The 17,149-nt window shown below is 37.6% G+C and overlaps 1 long non-coding RNA gene and 1 other non-coding gene across 2 annotated transcripts; both read left to right on the top strand.

The window, feature by feature from the left end:
• Positions 1-257: 257 nt before the first annotated feature.
• Positions 258-364, top strand: LOC127133002 (small nucleolar RNA R71). Its single transcript, XR_007807003.1, has one exon. It is a non-coding gene; the product is annotated as a small nucleolar RNA R71 (small nucleolar RNA).
• Positions 365-14,671: 14,307 nt separating this feature from the next.
• LOC127126290 (uncharacterized) lies at positions 14,672-16,688 on the top strand. The gene is made up of 3 exons (XR_007804946.1): positions 14,672-15,537; positions 15,646-15,788; positions 15,893-16,688. It is a non-coding gene; the product is annotated as an uncharacterized LOC127126290 (long non-coding RNA).
• The last annotated feature ends 461 nt before the right edge of the window (positions 16,689-17,149 follow it).

The raw sequence follows: 17,149 nt of genomic DNA, 5'->3' as shown, positions 1-17,149 counted from the left end.
TGAGGGCTAATGCGTCCGTTTTAGCTTGCATCATGTCTATAGAGCTTAGTTCATGCACTCCTCCTTGGGCTTCCTTCTTCTCAACTGTCGCTCGTTCGACTCCCCATGATTGATGGTTTTGAGCCATATCTTCGATGAGGGCACTAGCTTCAGGGTAAGGTTTGTTCATCAGAGCACCACCTGCGGCAGCGTCGATGGTCATCTTGGTGTTATAGTGAAGTCCATTATATAAGGTTTGAATGATTAACCAATTTTCTAAACCATGATGTGGGCATGCTCGTAATAACTCTTTATATCTCTCCCAAGCTTCGAACAGCGATTCTCCTTGGTTTTGGGTAAATCTAGTTATATGGTTTCGGAGAACGGCGGTTTTACTTGGGGGAAAATATCTAGGAAAAAAACTCTTCTAAGGTTATCCCAAGTCATAATGGAATTGGGTGGAAGGGAATCTAACCATGATAGGGATTTATCTCTGAGGGAAAAAGGAAATAATCTTAAATGTATTTCCTCAGGAGAAGTTCCATTGGTTTTAAAAGTGTCTTCTAATTGAAGAAATATTTTTAAATGTTGGTTTGGGTTCTCAGTAGCGAGACCTGCGAATTGTCTCTGTTGCACTAGTTGCAACAGGGATGGTTTAAGTTCAAAATTATTAGCTGGGATGGTTGGGTTTACTATACTAGAACTAGGTTCTTCATTTGATGGTTGAGCGAAATCTTTAAGAGGTCTTTGGTTTTGATCTTCGGCCATAGCTCTCTTAATCCTATGAAAGAATAAACATGCGCGAGCGTAACGTTCAGGTTCCGCCAGAGGGTATACTAAGCTTAAACTTCCGGTGCTGCGAGTTCTTCGCATTGACCGGCGGGAAATAGCCTAAGTCTAAACGATATAACAACAGGAAAATGAAATTTGACGAAATTGGTCCCCGGCAACGGCGCCAAAAACTTGATGCGGTGTTTCGCAAGTATACGAACGCGTCAGAGTAATATAAAAGATTGTCGAATCCACAGAGACCAAGTGTCAATCTATCGTTATCTATTGTTATGGTGTTTATCAAAGGCAATCAAAATAGGTGTTTTTGGAGTGCGCGACGAAAAGTAAAGTGTTGAATAAAGATTAATTAGTAAAGACAGGGTCGAATGTAATTCACGTAATCAATTAATAATCCATGTACTTGCTAATAGAGCTACTTATGGGTAGTGTTTCCTACTTTGAAAAGAACTAATTTAACAGGAACTGTTGCTTTCGCATATTCAGAACCGAGTTGTACTCCCTAATCAAACCCTCTTATTGTCACTTATAAAAAGGCGCGCATTGCGTTAGAGTAGTAAACCTATTTTTAAGAAATATAGTATCTTGACTAAGTTGAAAAGTATTATAACCTGGATTTCTTAACCAAAAGAGGTTCTCACGAACCAGAATCTAAACTTATAAACGCGTCCGAAAATAGTTTTAAAATCTCTTTTCTTCTTAAGCTAAAAACTCCTAATGAACTAAACAAAGCGCTTTCGCTGTTTTTGAAATAGTTAAAAACAATTAAGTTTAAAAAGACGTTGGACGGCTTTCGATCTTACCCAACAGAAATTAAGTGCGGGAAAGCTTAAGTTAAAAGTTAAAATAGCCCTTAAGTGTTTCTATGAACAATTGTACGGATTATCGGTTCAATTACGATCCTTACATTCTAACCTTATAAATTTAGTTAGACATGGTAAAGTAAAAGTGCATTAATTTAAATAAAAGTAGTGCGAGTGCGGGAAATAAATAAAAGTAGTGCGAGTGCGAGGAAATAAATAATTTAAAGCGAGTGCGAGGAAATAAACGAAAGTAAAGCGAGTGCGAGGAAATAAATAATTTAAAGCGAGTGCGAGAAAATAAATAATTTAAAGCGAGTGCGAGGAAATAAATAATTTAAAGCAAGTGCGAGGAAATAAATAAGATAAAGACAAGTAATAAAAACCTGCTCCAATCGGAGGGTTGAATAAATTGCAAAGCGGAAATGAAAATGGCGGCAGGATTAACTTCCTTCCAAAGTGCTCCAAACTCGATTATAGACTCTATCACAAACTTGATTACACAATTGTGGTAACACTCCAATGCGAAGCGATTACCACTTTAAAATACTGAATATATGCCTAAGTGAAACAAAGTTGCTCTGAGTTTGCCTCTGTTCTAAGTTTGGATGATTATAAAAGTGATTTGAGTTTCTATTTATAAGCAAGTAAAAAGATGGAAATGACAAGGATGCCCTTCAACTTGAAAATGGGAGAGAAAACTTTTCCTCTTGTGGCGCCCGCCACAAGGCCAATCTGAGGCGCCTTAGTGGAAGTAGTGGGGAACGTGGCAGTTGAGGGAAGTTGAGCTTGGACACGTCATGGCAGGGTCTATGGCTCCAGCCATGGGGTAGGCCACAAGTACAAAATGCTGAATTTTAGGGTTTTTAGCTCTTTTTCACTCCTTTTCTCGATCGGGGCTCCGATTAAAGTAAAAACCTGAAAACAAAGGAAAACATAGCAATAACACAACAAAATAACAATAAAACAACTAGAATGCATGTGAAATCGGAGTCGAAAATACGGTAAATTTCAGTGTTATCATTATTTATGTGCCCTATCATGAAGAATATTCAGGTATATGTGTTGAATTGATTTTAAATTAGGCATAACCCTTTAGATTGGAATGAATAATTGGATTGGTTGATAACCCATTGTAAGGGTAAATGTTGGAGATCTAAGGTCCTCAAATGTGCCTTCGCATACCCGATTTATGAACCCTGGAAATTCAGAAATCAACATTGTTTTGGCAAAAAAATTCAAATGCAAATGAAACTCAAAAACAAATGCAAATGAAATTCAAAACTAAACCAACCTTAAATATTGAGTTACATTCAACCGTGGGTATTTGACGCATATTTTAACATATTTGAATTGTAATTTTCTCTCTCCCTCCATTTCTTTTTTATGATGCAAAAATGAACCATATTACATACATGGATTTAACTAAAGCAAGGCTTGATAAGATTTTTGTTATGCAATTCAAGGTTCATGAACATGGATAATATAAAACTAACTATTAGTATATAATAGTCGGCCATTTCTTTCAAATTCAACTATGTCTTATCACTAGCTCATCCCATATAAGAAGAATTTCAAAGGTATGTTAACTTAATAAACCCTACATTAGGTATCTCAAGACAAATCAAAAGGCAAAGTCTTGACAGAGACAACCCTTCTCGTGCGAAAGGCAACGAGGGGGAGACGTGATTTCGCGCACCAAGCAACGAAATAAACTCACGAAAGGAGAGTTATCTTAATGAAATCATCTCCATGAAGGAGGCAACAGGCTTACGACAGGTAAGCGAAAAAGGAATGACTTTGAAAAATCCTGTTGGGGTTGCCAACTAGTAGCTTTACAGGGGTCAAAAAGGTCATTTATTTTCTATCTTGTAATGCCAACGGGGTAGATTATGGAAAGATGCCAACGAAAATGTGCAGTTGAATAGTGCCGAGAGAGTTTTTGGACTTGATTCTTCCTTGTTAGAGAGATTTTCCTATGCTAGATGATATGCATGAATGAAATGATATGAATTATGCATGACATGCTGATGCAATGATATGAGGATCTACAGATGCCCTAATCTTGGGTACGGTGCAATGAATGATGCGAAAATTTGCTCGGGTTGCGAGGCTTTTGATTTATGGAGGGTGGGTTGCGTCTCGCATGACTTCCCGATATCCGACTTCTTGATTTTGCTGGAGGAAGAATCTGACGTAGACCTTCAGATGCCCCAAGCTGGATATGAAAATCTTTCATAGGCAGGGAGAAAACCTTCCTTTCTTTGGACCATCTTGCCCCGATCTGTTGGATATTTGCACGGATTGCCCCAATCGCAAGTTAGGAAGCAACTTCATCGCGAATTATCTCAATCGGACTTTCCCCAGTGTCTCGGAACTGCATTCCTCTGATTAACCATTTTTGGGAGATTAACTTCTTGTGCTCTTGGGGTGGCCTACCCCAGTACGAGCCTTTAAGTAACCTTACCTCTGGTTGGCCGATCTTTGAGGGAATGCCCCTGACTTACTGATCTTCAGAGAGATTGATTGAATCTCGACTTGACAACTTCAGATTGACTGAATCTTGTAGAGATTTCTCAACGTGACTTCTTCTGATCAACGGGATCTCGAAGCGGTTTGGCTTTATGCTCGACAGAGTCTTCAGACATTCTGACTAATGTAATAAAAAATAAGTGGCATGCCCCTGCTCAACGGAGGTCTCAGTCGTTCTGCACTTTTGAATCATCAAGTTCCTTAATTCACGTTTATTGTGGCAGATTTCTTGATGTCAGATGCTTACTCACGAGTAAGACAAGTTCATTTTTTGGAAATGATAATGCCAGTGTCATGTTTATGCAGTTTTGAAATCCAAGCATTCTCACTGAAATCATGACATATAATGAATGCATCACTGATATCTGTAGCGGTAAATTCATGATCATCAAGCTATGGATAAGCTAGAGATTAAATAACAAGAGTCGCCACCGCACTTTTATTGTTTTCAAGGGAAAAGGGAAAAAGTACGAACAAAACCCAAAAGTAAGAAGTTTTCAAATCAAAACTTATAAAATGTCAGAGATTACAGGTAAGGGGGTTGGTTACACAGAGGGAAGGTGTTAGCATCCAAAGTGTCCTAGGTACTCCTAGGGAGCCCTTTTTGTGTGCATATGTATTTGGTACAAAATGATATTTACAAACAAATAGAATGGGGGGGTGAGAAAAAAATTCATTAATTATATATTTGTCTTTGACAAGACCTTCGGACTTGCGCCTACGTACCAACACAAAAATGAGGGATCAAAACCTCGTAGTTCGTGATACAAATTTCAAAGTGGATGCATTGCTTTTAATAAAAATTAAGTTTGAAAGGCATAAAGACCTGAAAATGGTTTGAATGAGTTGTCTTTTTTTTGGCTTTTCTGAAAGTTTAAGTCAAGTATAGTTAAGTTTATTTACAAATTTGATTTAAGAAAAGAAGTTTGAAAATGCAATGGCATAAGGCCAAAGTTTCTATCTTTTTGCAAAGTGGTCAAAGTTTAGAACAAAATAAGTTCAATCAAAGAAGATTTTGAAAAGGGAGGGAGAGATTTTGAAATTAAAGAAATGGGGAGAAGATGAAGAGACTAATCCTATACACAAAATTAAAAGATAAGAGTTGAAAAGATCTGACCAATGGGTAGAAATCCAATAGACAAGAATGTCAATAGAAACCCAGAATTCCCTTGGACATTTAGAATCAAGCAACACACAAATGCACAATTATATTATCTTGAAGAGCAAAGGCATCAAATAAAGATAGCCACATCCAAGCTTTAGCCACTCCATGATCTTCTTCAAATTAGCCCATGTAACAAATGAATTCCACAAGTAACAGGTTCAAAATAACAGCTTCACAATGATCATGTTGCAGATGAACTCAGAGGGATCTTGAATGATGTATCAGTTGAAGTTTCAAATTGCAAGCACTTGGTTTCACAGAAAGTTGGTATTGGCCAAGTCCTTCAGCATAGGAATGTTGCCTAAGTTCTAAGTCCATTTGTCCAAGATCAAGCCAACAGTCCACACAAAAGTTTTATAGGGTTTTTGTTGTTATTATGTACATTAATGGTCAAAGACCACACAAGCAAGCAAATTATACACAAACAAAATATATCACACAATATGGTCCAAGTGGACAAAGTGAAAATTGCATTAACATAAACAATTAGAATGGTATGAATAATGGCAAAATGAATAAAAAGCTAAAATTAAATGACATTAAAGTAAATGGCTTGAAATTAAAAGTTAGTTGTTAATGAGTTAGAAGTTAATATTGTTTTGCTTTTGCTTTTCATTTTAAGACATTCTTTGGAGAACACTCAACTCACTTATCACAAACATGGATCCTTGAGCCAAGACATCTTCCAAAGGAAGGAAAAAAGGCCAAGTTTCCACATAATACCATGAAAGAGGGGAGACTTACAATCTCACTAATTAGAATGCTATGTCTTTTGTGTCACAAATTTAGCGCTATGTTAAGCAATCGTAATTGGACTTATGTAGAAGTCACAACTATTTGAGGTCGGGCAATATAATTTTGGTGTTAATGCATGTTAGAGACATAGTATAATGGACTATGCTCATGAAACATACCACACACAAAAAGAATATGCAAAAGAGGTGACCTAATCTCATCCATACTCATGTTAATTTTTCAATCAATTAGCTTTAGGACTTTGAGATATCATAGGCCAAATGAGATGAATGCATAAAGAAGGGGAATGAGATGAAGAGGGAGGGGAATATATCAAAACTCAAATTGGTCAAAGGAGGACTTTTACCAAATTAATATCATCCATTTATTTTGGGAGATGGAATATACATTCCATCAATCCCCTAAATCCAATGATATTAACTTGACAAAGTCAAATCAACCTTGACCAAGGCCCAACAACAAGAGTCAAACTCAAACAAGTCATCACAATTGGTCAACAAAATTATTTGGCATTAATTCAAATTAAAAAGACTAAAATAATACATTTAAATTAAATATGGTTTGTCAAATTCCTAAAACCTCATCAAAACACCAAATAAATGACCATGAGATTTATCATAGGTCAAACAAGGTCAAAGGACCTTGGAGAAAAAATTTCAGAATTTTTAAAGACTTAAAAGTATTTTTAAACAATTAAAAATAATCATAAAATCAATTAAATCATGAAAAATATTAATAATGATCCAAGAAATAATTTTAATCCAGAATATGGAAGAGGAAATTATTTGAAGTTTTTTTGTGAAACTCTCATATTTTTTGGATCAATATTAAAATTAATCTGAATTAATGAAAATAAAAGGATTAAAATGAAAATAAAAAAATAGCAAAAAACGTGAGCCACTTGATCTCCCTAATTAATTGAGGTGGCAGATCAAGTGGCCTAGAACGCGCGTTCCATGATGCACGCTAGTCAACGCATCCACACGTCTGGTATTCACAATGGACGCGTGAGATTAAAACGTTTTGGAATGATCATGTGGCTCAGAACCTGTCCAGCACACCACCGGTGCTAGACCTCCATTCACCTTCTCATGCGAGTCTCACCGGACTGGTTCAGTCATCACCATCACATAAATGAAAAAGGAGGACATGATCTGAAAGAAAAAATGGCGTAGAGCATGAATCTGACCTCAAATTTAACTAACTCCACATATATAGAAAGATATGAGGATTTGAATTTTGAGGTGTGTCAACTGAGTTACTTCAATTTGACCTCTAAGCAACTCAATCTTCTTGCCTACATTGGAAGGACTTCAGACAACCAAAGATCCAAGAGAATTGAGTAGAATTGAGAGAGAATCGAAGAGATGAAGTTTTCTGAAAATTACCTTCAATGTTATGCAGTTCTCGATGTTGCTTGCTCCAAACTCAATCTGATCACACTTGAGAAGCTAACAGGAAGTGATTAGAGAGGTTGCAAGGCTTTAGATCCTGGAGTTTTTGAATCTCCAACAGTTGAGATTCAAACTCAAATTTCAAATTGAAGTTTCTCAGGTTTTCCTTTAGAATGAGAGGGTTTTAATGGGGGGCAAAGCTGGCGCGCAAGGTATGATTCAAATGAGCACAGAGGTCATGTATTTATAGCATGAATGAATGATATTTGCACACTTCAAATTTTGTCCAATTTTAGCAATGTTGATGGCACGAGTGCATGGGCATGTGCAGGCCCATGATGCAAGGCAAAAAGGTCCAAAATGATTCCAGATGAAGTCTGAATGGAAGCTTGATTGGCAAGGTAAAGTGAACTGAAGTTTTGAAGTTTGATCCTTTCCAATTATGCATCCCTGTTAGAGCCATGCACATACCTAGCAAACCTCATCCAAAATACATGAACTTTGGTTCTTTGGAAAGCTTGGGTCAAGGGGAACAAGTTTGATTTTGAACACTTTTTCATTTGGAGCTTGGAACATGGAGAATTTTGAGGTGGAAGTTTGGAAATTTCAACATGTTGAAATATTTTCTTAGTGTCAAGCCATATATCTCAATATTCCACCTTGCTTAACTTTTTATGTGAGCTTCAAATGAGAAAAGTGTCTTCATAAAAGTTATAGGTCTTTCAAAGACCTTCAAAATGGTCACCAATTTCATGTCATTTGGGTTTATAATGATAGAGTTATGCATTTTTGAAGTTTGAAAAAATCACTTGTTGAATGGTATAGGTCAAAAATGACCTATAATGTAACCTCATATCACATGCTCATAAAAGTTGAATTAGCTATCACTCCAAACATCAAAGTCGAACTAGACATCTTGAATTTGATTTTGAGAATTGGAACTCTTTCATCTCATAAAAATTGAGCAAGTTATGTCCTTGGGAAGTTGACTTTCAAATTAGGGTTTAGACAAAATGACCTATAATGTTTCAACATAGAAAATGATTTTACAAGCAAAAATAGCTATATGTCTCAACATGAAAGTTGTTTGGAATGTCATTTAGAGTAACTTTTCTCTTGGAATAATTTTCATATGGTGAAAATTTTAGGAGATGGGGTCTAGGGGGACCTAGTTTTGATTAGATGAATTCATCTGGCCAACCACCGTCAACCAACTTGCTAACCTTCAATTCTTTGGACTTTCTTGGATAATGGTAGATCATATATGCATAAGATGATGAATTTTTAAGTGTTCCTTGAGAAATTTGATTAATTGGTGAGATAACTTGTTGGAGAAGTTACTCAAGATACCCAGTCAAACTAGGATTTCCAAGGCAAATCACCCTCAAACTCTTGAAAAAAATTGATCAATATGACATGTGGAGATCAATGGAACTCATATATGATGTTCATAACCATTATTGGATCCATTCATGGTTGTGCTCTTTGTCATGAGGGTCTCAAACCCTAGATATGAACTTGATAGATCAATGGTGATCACGCCCTACCTACAAAAGAGGTAGGCAAATGCAAAGACATATTTTTGTATTTTGGTTAGTAAAATGATAATATATAAGTATGATACAATCACATAGTGCTTGGTGATCTCTCCCAAAATAAACCCAATGAAAGAGGGGTAAGGAGGATACCAAGGTATGATCCAATGCTAATGCATATGATGAAATTGCATGAGGGATCTTAGGGTCAAAATTAGGGTCTTACAATAATGAATGTCATATCAATATCAACACATATGAGCAAATTGATGAGGAGTCAGTTTTGACACGACTGTATCGACTATAGTACGTCTTCGAAATAAACCCTTGCTTCAATTAGGTCTTTTGAGGGCTGTAATATGGTCTGGTTCACGGTTTTAGAAAGAAAGGATATAAGGCTCGAACCTATCCTAACCCACCCGCTCTTCGTGATGTTCTCCAGTCCTACGTCCAACTAGTTTGATACAAGCGTCCGTCTTCCAAAAGGGATTTGAGAGTGATGGTTAACGAACCCACGGGGTTTTCGGTGTGGCAGCCATCCTTCTTTTGTTTGGTTTGGTAGCCACACGATTTTGTTCTTGCTGAGGATTTTCTTTTGATTCCTCTTTTGCAGAGTTGTTTTTTCATTTTCCTATTTTTGTTGGATTGGTTTGGATTTACAATCCACAGGGATGCCCTAATTTTTGCCTAAGTCATCATTTTCAAGTTTTCGAATTAGCAGGCTTTATTTCTTTTGATTTCTGATTTTTTTTGTTTTTCCTGTTTTCTTTTTGTTTTGAAACAAATTGTGTGACATCTATCCGCTTGATTGGAATGGGTTGTGAACGCCTCGTGCTTCTGTGGGTGAGGGACAAGCGTTTGGAATTTGGTGTTATCCGACCTCTTGTGGGGGATAAGATATGGTTGATCCTCGGATAGGACACTCCTCTTTTGAAGTTTAAACGCTTGGTCAAATTGACTGACGACTACCCTGTCCCGGTTTGCGATTGAGGGTTTTATATTTAGAAAGAAACTCATACTCCTTGGCTCGAAGGGGTTGACTAGGGATTATCTTCCTTATATCTTCGATGTTTGGTATTTGAAACAATGCCTTACATCATCAACAAGTTTTTATTCAAAAGCGTACGAGCAATGACTTCACGTTTTTAATTTCATCATCCTCCTCTTAAAACCAACAGTTGGATATTGACAAAATAAAGTATGAGTGGCGACAAGTAGATTTATTCAAAACATGCATATTCATTTCAATGTCATTATTATTAAAAAACAAACGAGTTTATTACAAATGAATGTTACAAATGACAATCAAGAAACTCACATATGAACATGATTTAACCAAACTAATGACTACGGGCATAATTGGCCTTATTCAGTGTGGTGTAAGCCCTAGAGGCCAATACTTTTGGTACTTGTATCGAATTATTTATTAATAATAAAAGGCTTTTTCTTTCTTATGGTTGTTTAATAAAGTCCCTAGAATAGCTAGTCCGTTTAATGTATCAAATATGACTTAATCATGAGATCACATTAAACATAAGGACACTATTCTTAAAGTATCCGTAGTCGAGCTTTATTGTGAAGTGGGATAACATTAAAGCATTAAGACTATTATGTTTGTAGATTGATGATCACATCTCATGGATCATGGATAAAGAGTTATCAAGTCTTAAACATAGGTATGAATATTAAGAGTAATATTTATACCGGATTGACCCGCTATTAGAATACTATATAGAAAGTTATGCAAAGTGTCATAAGTTATTCTCATGGTGATAATGGTGTATACCACTCTTCGACCTGAAACCACTATGGATCCTAGATGTAGAGTCGAGTGCTTTATTGCTGATCCAACGTTGTCCGTAACTGGATAACCATAAAGACAGTTGATGGGTACTCCACGAAGCATGCTGAGGGACACGAGTGACCTAGATGGAATTTGCCCATCTTGCGTAACATGATAAATGTCTATGGGCCCAATATTGAACTGGACAAGGATGACACGGTTTATGCCTTGTGTTCAATATAGACATAAGGTCTAAAGGGTAATTGTACACATAAATATCATCATAAAAAGATTTGTCAGATCACATGACATTTTCGTATCTTGGATAGCAATGATGTGTTGCTAGATACCGCTCACTGTTTATTATGTTAAATATGTGATTTAATATAATTGTCAATGCCGCGAAAACCTACAGGGTCACACACAAAAGGATGGATTGATGAGAGATAGAGTAACTAAGGAACACCGTAAGGTACGATGCACTTAAGTGATTTGTAGAACATCGTAAGGTACGATGTACTTAAGTAGAATACAAAATATGGTAAGGTACCACGTGCTTAAGTGATTTTTGCATATTATAAGATATGGGCCACATAAACTTAAGTGGGCTTTTTTAGCTTGCAGCCCACACAAGTGGTTCTATAAATAGAACCCTTATGCAGAAGCATTTGTGCAGTTGCAATTTCGTTTCTCTCTCTCTCTCTCTCACTCAAAGCCTTCATTCGTAGTAGCTAGCACTGAGATTGAAGGAATCCGTTCGTGTGGATTGAGTAGAGGCGTTGTCATCGTTCAACGTTCGTGATCGCTCCATAGATCTGCATCAAAGGTTTCGATCGTCACAAGAGGTAACGATTCTATCACTGACCATGCTCATTCGTAAGGATCACTAAAGGAGATATTTTTTTTTAAATTTCGCTGCGTTTTGGATCGCCTTTCTCCTTCATTCAGATTCTCAGTCTGGAATTATTAGGCCGACAACAGATAACATGACCATCTTCAAGGAGACCCTTCTCAAACTCTTCTCATAAGTGCATACTCTTCAAACCTACCCTAGCTCCCATTTGTATTGATCATGGCATTACAAATGTGACCTCTTGTAGAGGCATGAGAATGTTCACTATATTCAGGCCTTACGGTATGAACATAATAGCCCTTGAATCAATCAAGTCGTGTACCTTGTACTTAAGGCTCTTGCAGTATTCGATTGAGTGTCCAGGTGTCTCAAAATGGTACTCGCACCTAGCATCCACATCATAATCTGGAAGAAGAGGTGTTCGAGGGTCATTAGCTTCCCTTAATTGCACCAATGAACTATTAAGAAACAGGGGTAGGATTCAACCATACGACATGGGCACTGGATCAAACTGCTTTGGAGGCCTTCTTAGTCCATGTCTCCTTTGTTGAGCGAAGTTTCGTTGCTGATTTAGATACTGGTTCGGCACAGGGTTCATTTGCCTTGGTCGGGGGACAAGAAATGGTCGCTGATACGGAGCCCTCGGAGGTACAGGATGTGTATGAAATCCACGAGGCTGCTCCTGAGGTGGAAGGGGGTCAGGCATGTTCATTGGATTGACCAGTTCTGGTACTACAGTTGGCTCAGGATGGCCTTCCTTCCTTAGCATCGACTGCAAGATCTCCATGATCAGACTCATCTGAGTCTTTAACTGGCTGATTTCAACCTTCATTGCTTCTTGATTTCTTTGTAGTTCTTCCATGGTAATCTGCGACATGCCTCTAGTTCAAGACAGATGTCGGGAAATCAACTTGGGTGGTAGTGGTTTGTCTGACAAAAGGCAAAGTGATGGTGAGATTGGTCTCATGAAATGAAAGATGCTATATGAATGATGTGTGAGTATTATATTTTCTTTTATCATTTACGATGCATGAATGCGTGACTGCATGGATGTACGATTCATAAGCATGGCTTCATAAGTTGCATACACAAGCATGTGTAGTATTACAGGCTCGAAATACGTATGAAGGATAACACTGATTGCTTTCCATAATAGGGATCTCACCGGTCGTAGTCTAGGGTTAGATATGGACCCAAGAGTCATCGATTCATTTGGCTGTTTGGCACTTACAGCAAAAGCTTGTCAGTCGTCAACTCCCTCAAATGAGCCTCTTCTAGGTGAGATCTTCATACCGACCCATGCGAGAAAAGCTTCTCGGGGACCCGCACTACGCGACCATCAACATCGCGTTCTAGACAAGGGTCTCAAATTCATGGACCTCCTTGACTGTTTTCCGCTTATGCCAAAAGCTTGCTGGTCGACAACTCCATCAAGAAAAACTACTTTAAGTGAGATCTTCGTACCGACCCTCGCGAGAAAAGCTTCTCGGGGACCCGTACTAAGTGACCATCAATCTTAATTGGTCGAAGGTTCAATGTTCTATGAAGGTCCTTAGAGTCACAGATCCTAATGAAAACATTGATGGCTTACGCCAAAAGCTTGACGGTCGTCAACGTCTCCAAAAGAATCTACTTTAAGCGAGATTCTCGTATCGACCCTTACGAGAAAAACTTCTCGGTGGCCCATACTACTCAACCTCTCCTATCTTAAGTTTGCACTCTAGACTCGGGTAGATAGTCTTTCCCACAAGGCTTCTTGCAATCGAAGTAGTATCCATCAATACCATAGAATCATGGAACCATGTAATAGATATCAAAAGAAATTTAAAGCAAAAGGCAATAAATAAGGCAAACAATCAAAAGGATAAACATCCACACATGCGAGGAAGCAACCTAAATTAGGCTTGACTTGCTTAGGGAGGTGTCCCCAGCAGAGTCGCCAGCTGTCGCTACGCGAAAAAATACAGAGTCGCCATCGGTTTTTATTTATTCCAAAGTAAAGGGAAAATATCGAGAAAACCCCAAAGAATGGTCATCGCAACCACGAACAGGTTCGAAAGTCGGTTATGCAAGGGGAAGGTATTAACACCCCTCATATCCATGGTACTCCATGGGAACCATCTAGGATGTTTGCGCTTACTTGTGTATTGTTTATCGAATGTTTGCTTGCCAAAGGTTTGCGGAGTGGAGGTAGATTTTAAATTAGTGTGCTCGTCAAGGATTGGGTCCTTGTGCCTACATATGCCCACTTGTTGAAGTGAGAAATCAGAGCCCCGTAGTTCGTGGGTTTAAAATGTTTATGTGTTTTGTTGATTTTGTTACCTTGAAGAAGGGTTTTCGATTGTGCCGCCCTAAGGCTCAAACAAAAGGTTTGAATTAGTTGAATTGTTTTTAGGTTTTGAGAAAGTGTTATTGATTTCGGATTGCATTAAAGACTATGGATAAAGGTGACTACTTCGAACTACCAAGCCAAACGTCTTGTGTTCGAAGCATTCAGAATGAGTGTAGGAAATCTCCAGTCTCATCCCTTCTTTATCGCTTAAGGCTCGTGACGTACAATCCTAATCGCAATTTATTATGTTTTATGAGTTTGATTTGGAAAAAGACCGCTTAACGTTGGATCAAGGGTTTGTTTATTGAGTTTGATTTAAGAAAAGACCGCTTGACGTTAGATCAGGGGTTTGATTATTGGTTACGAGATGGTGAGAGAGTTCCTAATGCCTAAGGAGTAGCTATAAAGCAATAAAAGACAAAGAAAGTAAAAGCATACATCGGAAAGGGGAGGGAGGTACATGTAAAGTACAAGGGAGTGCATGACTAAAATGTCTCATTGTCAGGTAGCCCAAGAGAAAGCTGTATGTGTGCAATTGTGTCCTAAACTAGAAATCGCATAAAAGATTACAAGTTCTTCTTGATTCTTGAATGCTCCATCCATGTTCGGGTTGAATATTTGTCCAAGGCCTTTTGCAAGGGTCTTAACAACAATCTCTAAGTCCATTCCAATGTTTTTTCCATGCTAAGGGAATTATCTTGTTTTTCTTTTGCATTTTTGAAGTCTTATCCATTTTTAGGTTCATTTTAGAATGAGATGAAGAATGATGATACAATATGATAACAAATCTAAATAAAAGCAAAGTAAGGTAAATGACAATAATTAAATGTTCCGAGCGGAAATTAAAAGTTAGAAGTTAGAGGGCGAAAATAGTAGAATTAGAAGTTAATTGCTAGATGTTAGGATTAAGACAAAGAATATTCAATATCCATATTAAAATCTAAATCAAATTCTAATGTTAAACCATAAACAAAATTAAAATTCTAAAACAATTACAATTATCAAATCTAAAACAATTATCAAAAATGAATTCTAAACCATATCCTAATTCACATTAAAATTCTAAAACAATTCTAAAATATTAAACAATTAGCAAACCAAAATCAAGATTAAAATTAATTCAAATCTAATAAGTCCTAAACTAATGATAATCTTAATTCTAAAAATCTGATCCTAATATTAACTAATCCTAATAAAACAAAAAATAAGAAAATAAGAAAAGACTCAAAAAAAACAAGCAGAATGGGCCTTGATCTCAACTGCTAGGCCCATACAGAGGGGGTGCAGCGTTTGGCCCGGGGTGAGGATAGTATGGGCCCGGGATCTCAACTGCTAACGCCCTAGTCTCAATGTCCTGAACCGAACAAGCCAAAATCGTCAACCAAACACTCAGAATCCTGACTCACAACGTCAAATAGAATCGGGAATCGAAGGAACCTAACACAATCACCTAACATTTGATTAACGAATTCGCAAAATCAGAACCCCGCACGCGAGGGCTCTGCTTCTTGAATCAACATCCTACACAGTTGCAACAAAATCGGCGAGAGATAATGGAAGATCAAAACTTACCGTATGAGCAGACGATGGAGGCGACGACGATGAAGCATCGATCTCAGGTACGCTTCGAGAAATCCTTCCTTTTGTCTTCTCCGTTCTCCTTCTGGACTTTGGTGGTGATTTCTCGTTGTTTGTGTTCTTCGTGTCTCAATTCTTACGCGCTCTAGGTTATAGTTGTTGATGGATTACGGCGGTCACCGAAACAAAGTACGCTGTGGAGTAACGACTAAATTCCAGTTTGGATAAAAAATGGCCAATGGATCCTCCGGAAAAAAACCGAACGGTGATGTTTAACGAAGGTGGACCTCAGGTATGTCCTCGATCTATTCCTCTTATGCTTCACATTCTTCTTCTTCCTATATCCCAGACTTCGCCTTCTTCTCGGTTTCACGCGAGCTTCGACTGAACTTGCAGAGAAAAAACGAGCCTGGAGCTTTGTTCGAACTGAAGGTCTCGCCGAAAATGTAGAACCCCCTTCGCAGGGTTGAGGTCAAGGAATATATAGGAGCAGAGTTAACAGCAGAGTTAACAAGAGTTAACTTAATCCCTTTCAAAGTTGTTGGGTGTTAAGTAATTCTGTTAGTTTCAATTCAGTTAGATTGAGTTTTGGAATTTCGTTGTCGCTTCTGATATTTTCTTGGCTTATGTAGCTTATCTGTGTTTTGTATCGATTTCGCGTTCGTTTATGCAGCGCTTTGCAGATTGGCTTGCAAGATGAAGTTTTCTCATGTCGTTTATTGCAGCTGATGGTTTTGCTTGTGGCTTGGATTGCGTTTTGACGCTTAGCGTGTTTTTGGATGCAGCAGCTGAGCGTGTTGTCCTGTATGCAGGTCATACATGTGCGCCGTATTGCCCACCGGCTTGTTTGCATTTGGTCGCCGTATTGCGCACCGGCTTGTTTGCATTTGGTCGCCGTTTCGGCACTAAGCCATAGCAACTCTTGGCTTGTGATGTCTAGTGTTGCGTTTGGTTTAAGCTGTTTGGATTGAGTTGCAGCTTGCAGCTTGTTTGGAAGCTTGGGTTGCTGCGCGTTGCAGTTGTAGCAGCTTATGACAGTGGTTCGTTTGTTATTTTTTGTCTTAACAAAACATGGATAATGGATGTGGTGGATTAAATTGTAATTAGATAATGGTTTGTTGGATGAAATGGATTTAGGTTGGTAAAATATGGATTATTTGTTTTAATGGATTATGGATAATTTGGATGACAATGGATTTAATTGGGTTTGATAAATGAAATGGAGAATGATGGATTAAATTGGATATGGATTAATAAATGGATATTGGATTTTTCTAATGGGATTGAATTTGTAAATTGGATAATAATGGATAATATCAACAAAAAAAATGAGTGGTTCAATGGGCTTAAAGAAAAAACAATGGAATGGGCTCAATGCAAAAATGATCAAATTTCCAAAATCAATTCGATTTTTTAATAATCAACTCGGATCGTCCAACTCAACTTGAATTTCCAAAATTAATTTGAAAAAGAACGAAATGATTTTTAAAACCAAATTTATTTTCAAATAACTCTAACCACGAAATCAACTTAAACTTCAAAAATTAATTTGAAGTTGAAATTAATATGACGTTAGAATTAATCAGAACAATTATTGACATGATGACGAAATGATGATTGTATATGCAACAGACTGATGCGACTTGTAAATCA

The sequence above is a fragment of the Lathyrus oleraceus genome, chromosome 3, assembly GCF_024323335.1.
Source record: "Lathyrus oleraceus cultivar Zhongwan6 chromosome 3, CAAS_Psat_ZW6_1.0, whole genome shotgun sequence".
Taxonomy (NCBI): domain Eukaryota; kingdom Viridiplantae; phylum Streptophyta; class Magnoliopsida; order Fabales; family Fabaceae; genus Lathyrus; species Lathyrus oleraceus.
This window is presented reverse-complemented; position numbering and strand designations above follow the sequence as displayed.